At 38.1% G+C, this 14292-nt stretch overlaps 1 protein-coding gene and 1 pseudogene across 3 annotated transcripts in view; one reads left to right on the forward strand and one right to left on the reverse strand.

The window, feature by feature from the left end:
- Nucleotides 1–14292, forward strand: part of Dennd1b (DENN domain containing 1B) — a 191756-nt gene that overhangs the window by 19465 nt on the left and 157999 nt on the right. The window lies entirely within an intron of this gene.
- LOC143443769 (glutathione S-transferase Mu 5 pseudogene) lies at nt 3061–3791 on the reverse strand (annotated as a pseudogene).

Genomic DNA, 14292 nt, shown 5'->3' on the forward strand with positions numbered 1-14292 from the left:
ATATACACATCTTCTTTATAGGTAATTTAATAAATTTCATGGAGCTAGTATTTGCCAAAGAAACTTAATTTGCTTCAGATTGTACATTATGTCTTGACTGTAGTGTTTCCTAATTTTATTTATGTTTGCCATAGAAAATACCAGTAGTTGTGTGGCACATCTGGGAAATAGTCCTGCAATGAATAGCCCAGTCACTGGGCTGGCCTGGCCAGGGTTGCAGGCTCCTCATGGTCTCAGTCTTCTACTCCATTACTGATATAACCTAGACTTCATGGCCTTTTTGGTGAGAACCTACTTTTCCCCATTGGTTTCATCTAGTATACCACTGTAGAGTGGCAGAACTCTACAGTGAGAATGGAATAGAAAGAATTTGGGCTAGAATTATCGCTTAATAAGCTTTTAAGCCTTAGTATGTATGTATGTATGTATGTATGTATGTATGTATGTAATTATGTATGTTTGTATTTATTTATTGGTTGTTTTGAGGCAGACTTTCTTTGAGTAGTAGCCTTGGCTCTCCACCTCCCTCTTCCCAAGTGCTGGGATTAAAGGTGCGCATTACCGCCACCCAGTGAGCCTTAGTTTTTAAAAAGAGTCTTTAAACTGAGTGCAATTAAAGCCCCCTTTTATCATAAAACTGTGAGGAGTAAGAGAAATAGCAAGAAATAGTAAGAGAAATAGCATGCACGTGCGCGCGCGCGCGCACACACACACACACATACACACACACACGTTTTAAACAAGAATTTTCAGTATAATTTAAGCAGGAACATTTCTTTTAATAGTCCCTTACTGCGCTTTATGTATAGATACATATTTAATGTATATTGAACTAATGATACAATATACGAGCGAGGGCTTTTGTTTTTGAATCTTGTACAGAGGAGAATTATAGGATTTAACAATGACAATAAAATTAAGAATTCTGCTCTTACTCTTACTCTTAATCTCGTACTCTCTTACCCTCTCTCTTACTCTCTTGCCTCTCTGTCCCCTCCCCCACCTTCCTCTCTCTCCACATGGTCATGGCCAGCCTCTACTTCTCTTCTCTCTTATCCTTCCACCTTCTTCTCCCCACCTTTGCCCTATCTCCTGAATAAACCTCCTCCCCTTTGGAAAAAAAATTAAGAATTATAAGGGTGCTTTGGCCTTGACATTAAAATCTACAAAGTAGGAGATTATATTAAATTTGATAATCATGATTGGCAAAACATTCTGTTTTCTCAGTCATGTAGCTGCTCTCTTCAGGATAATCCATTTATATTCATATAAATAAAGGATTTATATTCATTTATATGAATCCTTCATTTATATTCATATAAATAATATTCATATTTAATAAAATATCTCATCTGATGCCATCGGTGAGTTTTGGGTTTTTCTAAATATCTGTAGAGGTGTTGTGAAACCTAACAGCTTAAAGTGGAGCTGGCCATGGTGAAAATGTGGCGCAGGACACTTAAGTGTCTGCTACAACTTTATCCCAGCCAGCACCTGAAAGTGTTTTTGTTGAGACCTCACTTTCTCTCGTGGTACAGTGCAGTGGTTCTTGAGTGTCACCGTGAGGTCATTTGGCAAGATGGTTGGACTATATGCTGTGTTTATCTTTTTGGGAACACCACTTTTTGTCTACATGTGTGAAAGAACAGCATGTTCTTTTTCTTGGAAGAACTGTTATTATTTTTCTTAAGTGTAATTCAGCGAAGCACAGCATCTGCCCTCCAGAAGATCTGCACTGCTGCTGGTGTCCAGGCTTCTCATTCCTGCTGACTTTGCTTTCGGTTTCCCTTTCTTCTCCTTGTGTCCATTTCCTCTGTTGACTCCATCTTCTCTTCCACCTTGTTGATGGATGTATGTCATCTTCTGCCAGTTTGCTGGGAGGACACATTGCACTGATACCTGTTCTCCCACCTTTAGTTAACTTCCGTATCAACTGTCATTCTGCCACTACAGGAATTCGTCTTGTCAGCAGTGACCAGCTCTGTTTCCAGACATTCAAAGCATTATGTTGAACTCTAAGTCTCAGTGGCACATGTGTTCCATTGGTTGTTTGTTCATCTGCTGAACATATAAAAATGCCTCTGTTTTTGATAACTTATTTTAATTATACAAATATATTGGCTTCACTGTGATGCCTCCACAGTGCTTAGATGATGTTCTGCTCCTGACCACACTGCCCTTTTGCTTTTGATCATCTTCTCTTTGCCTCTCTGGAGTCCCCTTCCCTCTTCTAATATTTTCTCTCTTACTGTCAAATCATACTTTAAAATGTCATGTGGCGCTATAAGGAATGTGTAGATAATCCTATGCCCAGATACCAAAGATGTGTGCAATTTAGTGAGATAGGAATAAATTTAGTGCTTACTAAATTAGATTGTTTTTTAAAGCACCACATGGGACTGCTTCACTCATAAAGACAGAATTCTTGAGAACCAAGTGATTACAACTAAATGAACTAGTATACTTTGTTTTTGGGTGATTGAAATTCCCCTGCTATTAATGTGTTTGCTGAACACTGCCACTTCTTGTTTGAAGATTACTAAGAAGGTGATGGGGAACAGATGCTCTGAAATAGCCAGTAACAACACCAACACGGGATCACAACTAGCCTTTTGTCTTTGTTTTTTATTACATGTTTTTTGGGGTCTTCAGATTTAAAAAAAAATCCCTTCAATCTTTTTTTTTTTTTTTTTTAAATGCTGGATACTAGAGGAGGAGGTGTTAGAACATTTAATTCCTGATGACTTCCTTCTTTCACTTTTGGCACTATTTTAATAAACACTCAACACTGACTAAGTGTTACACTGAAGGACTATTTTATGTCTAATATATGTATGCTAGCAACATTGCATCTAGTAGCTACAGAAGACCAGTTCTCCTTCTGGTTGTAACTGACAGTAGGAGGCACTCAGCCAGCTTCATTCCCACAGTCAATCTGCTGGAACTTCACGTTGCTTTTATTGCAGCTCTGATACAGTTATGGTGACTCATTACATCATTTATTTATTTTTATTTTATTAATGTTTATTAAAAAGAACAGAAAAGACAGAGTGTAGGTCCCTAGGGATAGGATGGAGCAAAACAAACATCTCCTGCTTGGTGTATGCACTTGCTTACAGTGCAAGCATCTCCTGCTTGGTGTATGCACTTGCTTACAGTGCAAGCATCCCTTGCTTGGTGTTTGCACTTGCTGCCGTAGTTGGCCATCTTGTTGTTGATGGGCATCGTGAAGAAATGGTCAGGCAGCAGGCACATAGTTCTTTTCACTAAAGCCCCAAAGAGGCACATGAAAACCTTCAGAATGGGAACTAATCCAGGCGTTTGGGCTCAAACATATGGTTCAGGCTTAAGATATCATAAGTGAGAAAATCCACAAAGGTGAGGTTTCCCCTTGTAAACTGTGAGAATTTCTTGAGGAGTAATGATGCTTGTTTAAGTTGTATAGGTAGCTATTCCTCGCACTGCGGCTTCAGACTTTCAGGCTCCTGCTGTAGCAGAGCCATACAAGTTGTGAATGGAAATCCACGATTCGCTTTTTTATGATGTTCACTCCTGTTGTTTCTTCTTCAGTATCACCACATGTGTTGTGCTTACCAGTGAGGTAGCTCAAGAGTGCATTACTTCAGTAATTACTCCTAATTCTCATCAGTGAAGTAGGATGGTTAGGGAAATCCAGAGCAAGCTTGAATTTCCTGTCCAGCTACTGACTCTGGAGGTGGTCAGGAGCTTCCCCACACATGCATATTTCTGCTCATAGTCATCAGTGCACTCTGGGAGCATGCAGGTGAGTGGCCAGCCCTAGGGTATTCCAGTAACCCAGACCCATAGATGACCTGTGACAACTAACTGTAAGGCTCACATTCTCTCTTTATCCTGGGTTATGTGTTGTCTGGCTGCTTGGTTCCATGTAAATCCCAGTTCTGTATTTCATATATTTGTGTGTTGTTCTAATAAATTCCTTAAGTCAAATTTTCAAATGCAGTAAGTAGCGTCAGTGTAACTGAATTCCATACACCTGGTGTGATGCTCTGAGATTTTTGAAGGCATTTGAATGAGTGTGTGCTAGAGGATGATGATGTTGATCTTTTACTGAATTGTCCTCCAACTCTGAAAGTCAGATAGTTTCCAGTATAATATCTCCCCTAATTTTTAGTATGCTCATGAATGCATATTACTACTACTATAATTTAGAAAATGTCTTTCATAATCATTCATGTGATTTTTATGTTAATCATGTAATAGATATTAAAATCTTGAAGAAACGGCAGTTGTATAAAGATGAAGTGACCAGACTCACATAGATAACTGGGAAACTTAAGTTCTAAGATTTATTCTAATTTTAACATACATAGATTTATATATTAAAAACGAATAAATTATGAGTGACTTAAATGAGTCACTTCAGTGACTTTAAGTAGAATTAACTCACTCTTACTAGGATAGGTTGGTTAGGAGTACCTTATATTCCTGGTGTGTGTCTATGTTGATCTGTGAGTGTAAATGCTTCTAATGTAGGCCCATCATATACAATGCAAATGAAATAAGAAGATAATAGGAAGGAACTAGAAACCACTTTAAGTGCCATCATATGAGAGTCTCATGGCTAATATCTTGTTACACCTTTATATAAATTTCTGTGTGAATATGTGTTCATCAGTTTTACACATTGTCATAAATGGGCTCATCACTAACTGACAGCTTAATGCAGACGTCTTTGCAGTTCTGATTTGTGTGTTTTGATACAGGGTCTCACTATGTGGCTCTGTCTGGCTTGGAACTCTGTGTAGACAGCTTTCAAATTCAGAGATCTGCCTGACTGTGCTTCCTAAGTGCTGGGGTTAAAAGTGTGCACCATGCCTAGGCTCCCTCTGGTTCTGGAAACAGAGATCTATCTGAGATTGAATTGCTCTTAGAGTCCCATTGTTTGAGCCTGCTAGTCACATATCTCATTGCATGCGTATTATTATTTGCTTTAAATAAATACTTAGGAATGTCAGTAAACTTGTAATATATGTTGGCTGCTTATCTTCTCACAAAAGGTATGTCCCTTTATTTTTTGTGAGTTCTTTGAGAGTTTCATAGAATGTGTTTTGATCATATTCATCCCCCTCCCCCAAGGTTTTTCAGATCCGAGTCCTTTCTTTTACTCAGCTTTCTGTCTTGTTTTTTGACCCATTCTGTTTATGTTGCCCAATCTTGGATGTGTGGTCTTCCACTGAGAAGTGGTCAATTTACCAGGGACTGCACTTTTTAGAGAAAACTGTCTCCCCTGTCTTAGCAGCTAGCAGTTGCTGCCACAGCTGCATGGCTATGTAGAATTGTGTGTCCAAGTCCTCTATTTATTCCATTCTGGAATTTGGTCTGGCTTGGGCTCGATCAGGTTTTGTATATGCATCATCCACTGCTTCAGGCATCAACACTCTTTCAGCCCCTTCTTTCTTTCCCAGGGAGCCCTTGGAAGGGTGGCTAGATTATATAAGTTCCCTTTAGGGCTGAGCATTCTGCAGTCTCTGCACCTTGGCCAATTGTAGCTCACTGGGTTAGTCACCGTTTACTGTAAAGAGTGCTTCTCAATGAAGGTTGAGTGGTGGGTGCACTGATCTTGGCTATGACAGTACGTTACTAGGAGTTGCTTTACTATTGTGTCCATTTAGCAGGGGTGTACCCTTTTCAACAGTTCCTAAGGGCTCTGTGAATTCATTAGTGCTCTCAACTGCATGAGGTTGCACCCCTTGTTTTAAGAAATGAATAAAACAGTTTACTTTAGTATTTAAGAAATACTTCAGTATTCCATCAGTATTAAAGCATTACTCAAGCAGCTTAGATTATTTGATACTGATAATCTTTGAAATTGTTTTTAAAAATAGTTCTTTTAATTGTATGAACTGAACAGGTTATATTTATGAATAAGAAAAGAATGTGGATTTGTTCTGAAGAGCTTTAATATTGTTACATTATTTCCTAAATGTACATTCATTTATTAAAGTCTAGTTGAGTAACATATATCATAAAAATTTAAGTATAAATATTACTTTAAAAATAAATTACAGCCGGGCAGTGGTGGCGCACGCCTTTAATCCCAGCACTTGGAAGGCAGAGGCAGGCGGATTTCTGAGTTCAAGGCCAGCCTCGTCTACAGAGTGAGTTCCAGGACAGCCAGGGCTACACAGAGAAACTCTGTCTCAAAAAACCAAAAAAAAAAAAAAAAAAAAAAAAAAAATTTACATTTATGGGTATGTGTTATATGCATGGATGCATGCATGGCATGGCATGTATGGAGTTCTTAAGGTAACCAGTGGAGTTTGTTTTCTCTTTCTATCCTGGAGGTTCTGGGGATCGAACATCAGGCTTTGATAGCAAGCAGCTCTATCTACCAAGCCAATTCATTGGCTCAAAAATATTTTACTTTTTAGAGAAGTTTAAAATTCATCAGGAAATAATGACTGTCTCATAGGCTGAGATTGAAACATTTGGGAAGTCAAAGTTTCCATACATTTCTTGCCCCACAGATGCATAGAATTACACAGAGTGGCGTGTGACTTACTAGAAGCAATGACTCTCCATTGACACAGCATCTTCTCACCCAGCACAGACTTTATTGCTCATCCTTCAGGATGTTTAATGGATTTATACTGCTCTCTGTTCAGGGCCATAACATGACGTTCTCATTGACACACCGCTGTCACTTGCAGGGCCCAGATGCTTTAGCATCCAGTCTGGGCAACTTTATAATGCTATGTGCTCTCTATTACGGCATCACACACACAACAGTTTCTCAGTTTGACAGTCTGATCTGTTCCTGCCGTTTAGCTCCCCCCCCCCAATTTTGAATACTTTTTACTGTTTGTACAATTTTTCAAAGATATTTATCCTCTGAAAAATTTTATATCATTTTTGAATATTGTGCTAATTATAAAAGTTGACCATTTTTCTGTTGACATTTTGATGCATTTTCTATTTTTGTCCTCTGATAATTACATGTTTTTATTATATATCTATTAACTAATAATTTTTTGTTTTTAAGTTTATTTTGTACACCCATGTTGAACTATGTGAGTTTATATGTGTGTGTGTTCATGTGTATGAGTGCACCAGTGTGTGGATGTATGAAGGGCAGGTGACAACCTCTAGTGTTGTTACTCAAGGGTTGCTTTTTTATTTTTTCTTGACTAGAATTTTCACTGTCCTGGAACCCATGTAGTGTACATTGGCTGATAGCAAGCCCCTGGGGTCCACTTGTCTCCTCTTCAGCCTTGGCTCACAAGTGTGCAACACCACACCCAACCTGTATTTACAAATGTGGGCTCTGAGAATTGAACTCAGGCCCTTATGCTGCATAGCACGCCCTTCCCCCATCTAGCCTCCAGCCCCAAATCAAGCTTTAAGATTTTTATTTTTGTTGCTTTTCACTAAAGAGCTAGTGAACACTAGGAAGAAATCAGAAGATGTTTTGTGTGTTCTGATAAAATTCTCATTACAATGACACCTTATCTATGTAAAGAAATTCAAGTTAGTTGAATTAAATGAATATAACCATTTGAGACTAAAAGTCTATTTGCTGAACAATCTTAATTTTGAATTCCATTTTTTAAACAGATAAATAAAACATTTAATATAACCATTTGAGACTAAAGGTGTATTTGCTGAACAATCTTAATTTTGAATTCCATTTTTTAAACAGATAAATAAAAAAATTCAAATCTTTTGTATTTTTCTTGTGTCATTTTGGATAATTTGCATTTATTAAGAAGTTTCTTCACTTAATTCTAAAATTAGTTGGGACAAAGCTGTTAATATAATTTATTTTTAATTTTTTAAAATATTTATTTATTTTATGTATGTGAGTACACCACAGAAAGTCGCTCTCTTCAGTCATACCAGAAGAATGAATCAGATCCCATTACAGATGGTTGTGAGCCACCATGTGGTTGCTAGGAATTGAACTCAGGATCTCTGGAAGAACAGTCAGAGCTCTTAATCACTGAGCCATCTCTCTAGTTCCCTTATTTTCAATTTTTGCAGAACTTGAACTAGAAAGATCCAGTTTTCTTCCAAAATTGATGATTCCTGTCTCTTAATAGTGTGTTCTAGGTGTTAACCAGCTTCACTGATATTTCAGTGAACCAATTAAGGATCTGGTTTATTAAAACAGTTGGTTTTTTTAAATGTTTACATTATTATTATTATTTAATCTTTTTAAACAGTCCACCCTCCGACATTTCTTCAAAACATTCCTTGCCCCCACCTCCTTCCTCCAAGAGGATGTTCCCCACCTTACTCCACCAGGCCTACCCCCTCCCTGAGGCCTCAGGTCTCTCCAAGGTTAGGCACTTCTCTCACTGAGGCCAGACCAGGCAGTCCTCTGCTGTATATGTGTCAGGGGCCTCATATCAGCTAGTGTTTGCTTCCTGGTTGGTGGCTCAGTGTCTGAGAGATCCCAGGGCAGGGGCGGGTGGTGGTTGTCCAGGTTAGTTGAGACTGCTGGTCTTTCTATGGGGTCACCTTCCTCCTTAGCTTCTTCCATTCTTTCTCTGATTCTACCACAGAGATCTCTGACTTCTGTCCATTGGTTGGGTGTAAGTATCTGCATCTGTATCAGTCATCTGCTTGTTGGGCCGCTCAGAGTGTTGCCATGCTAGGCTCCTGTCTGTAGGTAAAACAGTTGTATTAATCTGTTTCATTGTTTTCTGCTCATTATTATTTTCTTTTTATATTTATTTTGAGTTTAGTTTCTTTAGGGATTCTTGATTTGGAAACTGAGAGCATTGACCTTAAATGTTATCTAATACAGTGATTCTCAACCTTCCTAATGCTGTGACCCTTTAATACAGTTCCTCATGTTATGGTGACCCCACCCATAAAATACTTTTATTACTATCTCATAACTATAATTTTGCTACATTACTAATTGTAATTGTAAATTTGCTACATTACTAATTGTAATGTAAATATATATGTTTTCTGATGTTCTTGGAGAACTCTTGTGAAAGGGTCATTCAATACCCCCAAAGGGGTTGCAACCCACAGGTTGAGAACCACTGGTCTAATACAGTCATAAATATGTAATTTTATCTTTAGGCAGTACTTCAACTACAACCCATATGTTTGGATATTTGCTTTCATAGTTATATACTTATAAATATTTTTTAATTTCTACTGTGTCATGTTTTTAATAAATGCATTATTTAGAAACGTAGCATTTAATTTCCATTTTTCTGGTATATTGTTTTTATTGATTATAATTTTTCTTTTAGGTTTTTTTTTTTGAGTTAGAGCATATACTCTATATATTATTAGTCCTCAAAAGTATATGTTCTACTTTATGGCTTTTTAATGTGGCATATCTTGGTGAAGATTCACTATGCCATAACTAGTATTTATATCCTGTAGTTGTGGAGATTCCCTGGTGTATAAATGTCAGGTAGGTAAAGTTGATTGATAGTATTCTTCAAATTTTTTATGTCTTTTCTGACATTTTTGTGTCTTTCATTTACCAAGAGAGGAATGTAAGAATTTCATATGTGATTGTGTATTTGATTTTCACCTTTCAGATTCTTAGTTTTTGTTGTGTGTACTTTGAAGTTATTTTGTGAGATGCACAGTTATGATGGTTATCTCCTTATGCATGCTGGCCAAGTGATCTGTCACTGAGCTGCAGCCCCAGTGCCTTGTTGCCTTTTGTTTCAGGGTCTCTAAGTTGGCCTGAACTTACTCTGAAGCCAAGTCATGTTCGAATATTTGATCTTTTTGTTTCTGCCTCCTGAGTAGCAGATATCACAGACTTATGTTCCAGCCCCAGCCCCAGCCCCAGCCCCAGCCCCAGCCCCAGCCCCAGCCCCAGCCCCAGCCCCAGCCCCAGCCCCAGCCCCAGCCCCAGCCCCAGCCCCAGCCCCAGCCCCAGCCCCAGCCCCAGCCCCAGCCCCAGCCCCAGCCCCAGCCCCAGCCCCAGCCCCAGCAGTTTATTTTATAGGCTAGCTCTTTTAATATATGCTATTTTTCTTTGTCTTTAGTAATAATACATTCTGTCTTAATTTAGTTTCATATAAATAGAATTCCTTTCTTGTGATTAGTGTTTGCATGAAATTCTTTTCCTATTTCTATTATAAAATTATATAAACTTTTATATCTGTCAGTTAACATATTTGAGTTTTGCTCTTATACCTAGTCTGACAGTTACTGACTATAATTAGTGTTTAGTACATTTACATTTTCATGCATTTATTGATATGGTTAGGATGAAATCTGCCATTTTGTCATTTGTTACTAGTTTTAAAAACTTGTACCAGTTGTTTTTTTGGTGAGGATAGGAACAAGGAGTTTACTGTGGAGCCCATCCTGGACTCCTTAGAAACTCATGCTCTCCTGCCTCTGCTTCTCAAGTGCTGATTAACAGGGTGCTACACTCCAGCCATAGGTTTCAATGGTACCTCAGTATAAATGCCTGCCAGTACTGCCTTGCGTGATAATGTGCAGTCACTACTGCGTTCAATGTTTCCTCTGTATGGGGAATTTTCAGAAAAGTAATTTTTCTGTGCTTGTGTAAGTTTACTTTATCTCCCTGGGCGGGGCTCTTGGATTTGTAAATTTATAGACCATTGTTTTCCAGTGATTTCCATACATCTATGTGTATTAGGAACACACATATACAGCTCTTGCTTATTAGACTATGTGATGTAATTCCTCAGGTCTTGGAGGCTCTTTGTTTACTCAGTGTTCTTTTGCTCTGCTGCGTTAGTGTGTGTAGTCTCTCCCACTCAGTGTTCAGGTTCTCTGATCTACACTGTAGCTGCCAGTCTGCTGTCAAACCCATACAGTGACTTGTTTATTTCCATGTTGTTGTTTTTAAGTTCTACGTATTCTATATGGTTCTTTAGTTTAGTTTGTCTTATCCCACTGGCTCTTTATCTGTTCAGTCATTCTTCTGATCTTTTCTTTTAATCCAGTAAAGATATTTTCACTATTGTATTATAATATTTAGCTTAATTTTATATTGTGTATAGTGAGTTGACTACTTTGTATCTATCAGTGCTGGATGGCCAAGAGTGTATACACAGTATTGTGCTATCTAGATTCTAACAGTCCTAAAATTAGAAATGAGTTTTTAATTTTTCAGAATATTATACAAATAGATAGTCTGTAAATGTGTCATATTCCAGAGGATAGCAGAGATCTGAGATTGAAATATAAATTATATCACTAGAGTATAAAAACTCATATTACTTTTATGGTGACTCAGAATAAGGAGGTTGTATGAAGCATTAGTTATAGGTACTTACTTCCATGAAGCATGTTGGTCACTGAAATGTTTTTGTTTGTTGGGTTGAACCAAGGCCTTGCACATGCTAAGCCGATGTTCTGCCACTGAGTGTACATATCCCCAGCTGTAGATATGATAGCTTTATATGGACTATTTTGAAAGAATACAACTTAATATCAACTTGTAGAAGACAGCTGTATTTCATTGTCTTCACCCACATGAAACAGTACTACATTATATTTACCTGTGTAATTTAAATGTAACTTGCAGAGCAAAATGGGGTTTTCCATAGATAATCTTAAGTTAACTTTGAACTTTTCCACAACTCTATGTCATGTTTCCCAGCTGTGACCTTTACTGTTGGGTAAGTATAGCTCCTTGAGGTTTTTTCATGCTGAGGTTTCAGAATTATGGAATAAATGGAAGAGCCAGGACTAAAACAGTGTCCTCTCTCCGTGTTGTAGGTATAGATTGCCAGATACATTTTAGTTAAGAGATTAAAAATATCTGGTCTATAATTTGTATTTTTAATTGTCAGTTGGATAGTTAGGTTTAAAGTACTGTGTGGTGGTGGATGCCTTTTATCCCAGCACTTGTGTTTTAGAGGCCAGTCTAGTGTGTTTAGTGAATTCCAGGATAGTCAGAGCTATATTGAAGAGACCTTGTCTCAAAAATCCAAAAACAAGTAAGCAAGCAAGCAAGCAAACAAAATTCCCCTCACTTATTAAAGGGCCATAGAGATGGCTTGGGCTTCAGAACACACATTGCTCTTCCAGAGGACCTGAGTTTGCTTCCTAGCACCCCAGTTTTAACTTCTGTAATAATTCCAGTTCAGGTACCCCTTTCTTATCTCCGCTGGTCCTAGGTATGCTTGTGGTGCACATGTTAGTTACATGCAGACAAAACACCCATACATATACAAAACCACCTTGTTGAAGATTATTCATTAATACATCTTTATATGGGATTTCTTTTCATGCTGCTTTAATATTTTAACTTTAGAATCTACTTGAAATTATTTCCTTTGAGTCTGCTTTAATGATTGTTTATCCCACTGACAAGTATATAGAAGGTGGTATCATAATCACTTTGTGTTCTCATCTGGCTCACATCTCCGTGGCTGGGTTGAAGTGCCGGCTGTATGAAGTTTGAGCCTGAATCCTGCTGGCTGTTCTAGCTCAGGGCCTGGCAGATACTAGTGCTTCAGTGAGAGGACTTGGCAGGAAATGTTATTTTGTATCAGCCAGTGTGGCGTTTGATCTTGATTGAATGAAGCTAGCTCTATCCACACATAGGATAATGATTTACGCCCCTTATCCTTTTTCCTTTGTAACTTTGAGAAATCTCAGAAAACAGAGACTTTTTGTTAGAGAGAAAATAGTCTTTATGTGTAAAGCTTTGGCTTCTTTTGTTGTCAGAACACAGAGGCTCTTTATCTTTCTGTCCGTCGGGTTTATTGTGTATTAACCTAGCCATGAGCTTGGCTTTCCTTCAGAATTTCAGGGAAGGGTTTTTGGACATTATAAAGGCAAGTGACAATGACCAGCGCTCATCAGTTTTGGAGAAGTGCTTTCCAGCATTTGTCTACAGTCTGCCCTTCATCCGTTGCTGCTGTGGACTGTGCCTGTGGAAGAGCTCATTCCGAGTTCTCCCTGGGCGTGAGAACTGGTTACATACATGACTTTGCAGATAGTACTTTTTCTGCCAAGGTTCCTGTGTAAAACAGAAATTACTGCCTGTTTAATGTTCCTTTAGTGTAAGCACTTTTAAGTATATTGTGCTTTCAACTACATCTGAAATGATCACAGCTAGGATTTCATCTTTTAGTAATTCTTAGAATACATTGTCTAGCACATTGGATATAATAATCAGAATTTGTTTACAACTTCACCTCTCAAAGCTTCTCCTTGTTCTGCCTATAGTTTCCCCTTTCCCATCCATATATCTTTTAAAATTGGCAAATAAACAGTAAGGACTTTTCAAAGACCTATTTGGCCCTCTATTATAATGGCCTGAATCCCTTGCTTCACATTTTAACCTCATCTTTTGCATCTTCCTCCTTGTTCCCTCAGTTGCAGCCACACCAGTTTACTCGTTCTGCCTGGAGCATGGCAGCCAGCACCTCCTGCCTTTGGTCATCATCCCGTTTGTACGGCCTGTTCCTTTACGTTCTGTCTCCAAACATGTTCTCGTTTTCAGCGAGAACTAATTTGACCAAGTTGATAGAGGTTTCACATTCCCTTCTTAGGGACTCTTGATTAGGTTGAGAACCAGGCACAAATAGAGGGCAGTGACGGTTGTATTGACATAAGATTAGACCTGACGGCACACCACGTCTCTCACAAAGATAAATGGCATTGTCAGCAGTACCTTAGCACACTGCTAGTCTATGCCATTTAATAGGGGAAACTCGAGCATCCATGGCTATCTGTGGGGTAAACTGGAACTAATGCCACACAATGAGGAATTGCTATATTAAGAAATTTTATTTATGCAGTAGTTTCAAAGAGACAAAGAATGGAGGACTGGGTGTGTGCTCTGCATGAGGAAGCTGTTTTCAGAATGAGTAACACAGCAAAAATAAATATGGCAGTCACAAAAGGAAGGGTACAAAACCAGCAGGGCCTTGGATATAATTCAGTAGTCACATCTATAAAGATCACAGCAATAAATTGTTAGTTTCTTAAGGGTAATTTTAATGATATTTATAGCATTTTATCATTTCATAATAAAATAGTGGTTATACAAACCATTTTGTGTCTTTGAGTCTCAAATGAATAGATTGGATTAGATATTTGATGTAAAAATTGACTAAGTTCAGTAAATATTGTAATCTGTAGTTTATGAACTCTAGATTTTGGTAGATAACCTGATTTTCATTTTCTAATATATATTTTATTAGCAAAACTCTAATATTTGTAGCTGTCTCCTTAGAGGTCTGCCAGAGTCTGACACATTCAGAGGCAGATGCTCACAGCTATCCATTGATCTGATCAAGGGGTTGTTCTCAATGGAGGAGTTAGAGAGAAGACTGA

This window comes from Arvicanthis niloticus, chromosome 10, assembly GCF_011762505.2.
Source record: "Arvicanthis niloticus isolate mArvNil1 chromosome 10, mArvNil1.pat.X, whole genome shotgun sequence".
Classification (NCBI taxonomy): domain Eukaryota; kingdom Metazoa; phylum Chordata; class Mammalia; order Rodentia; family Muridae; genus Arvicanthis; species Arvicanthis niloticus.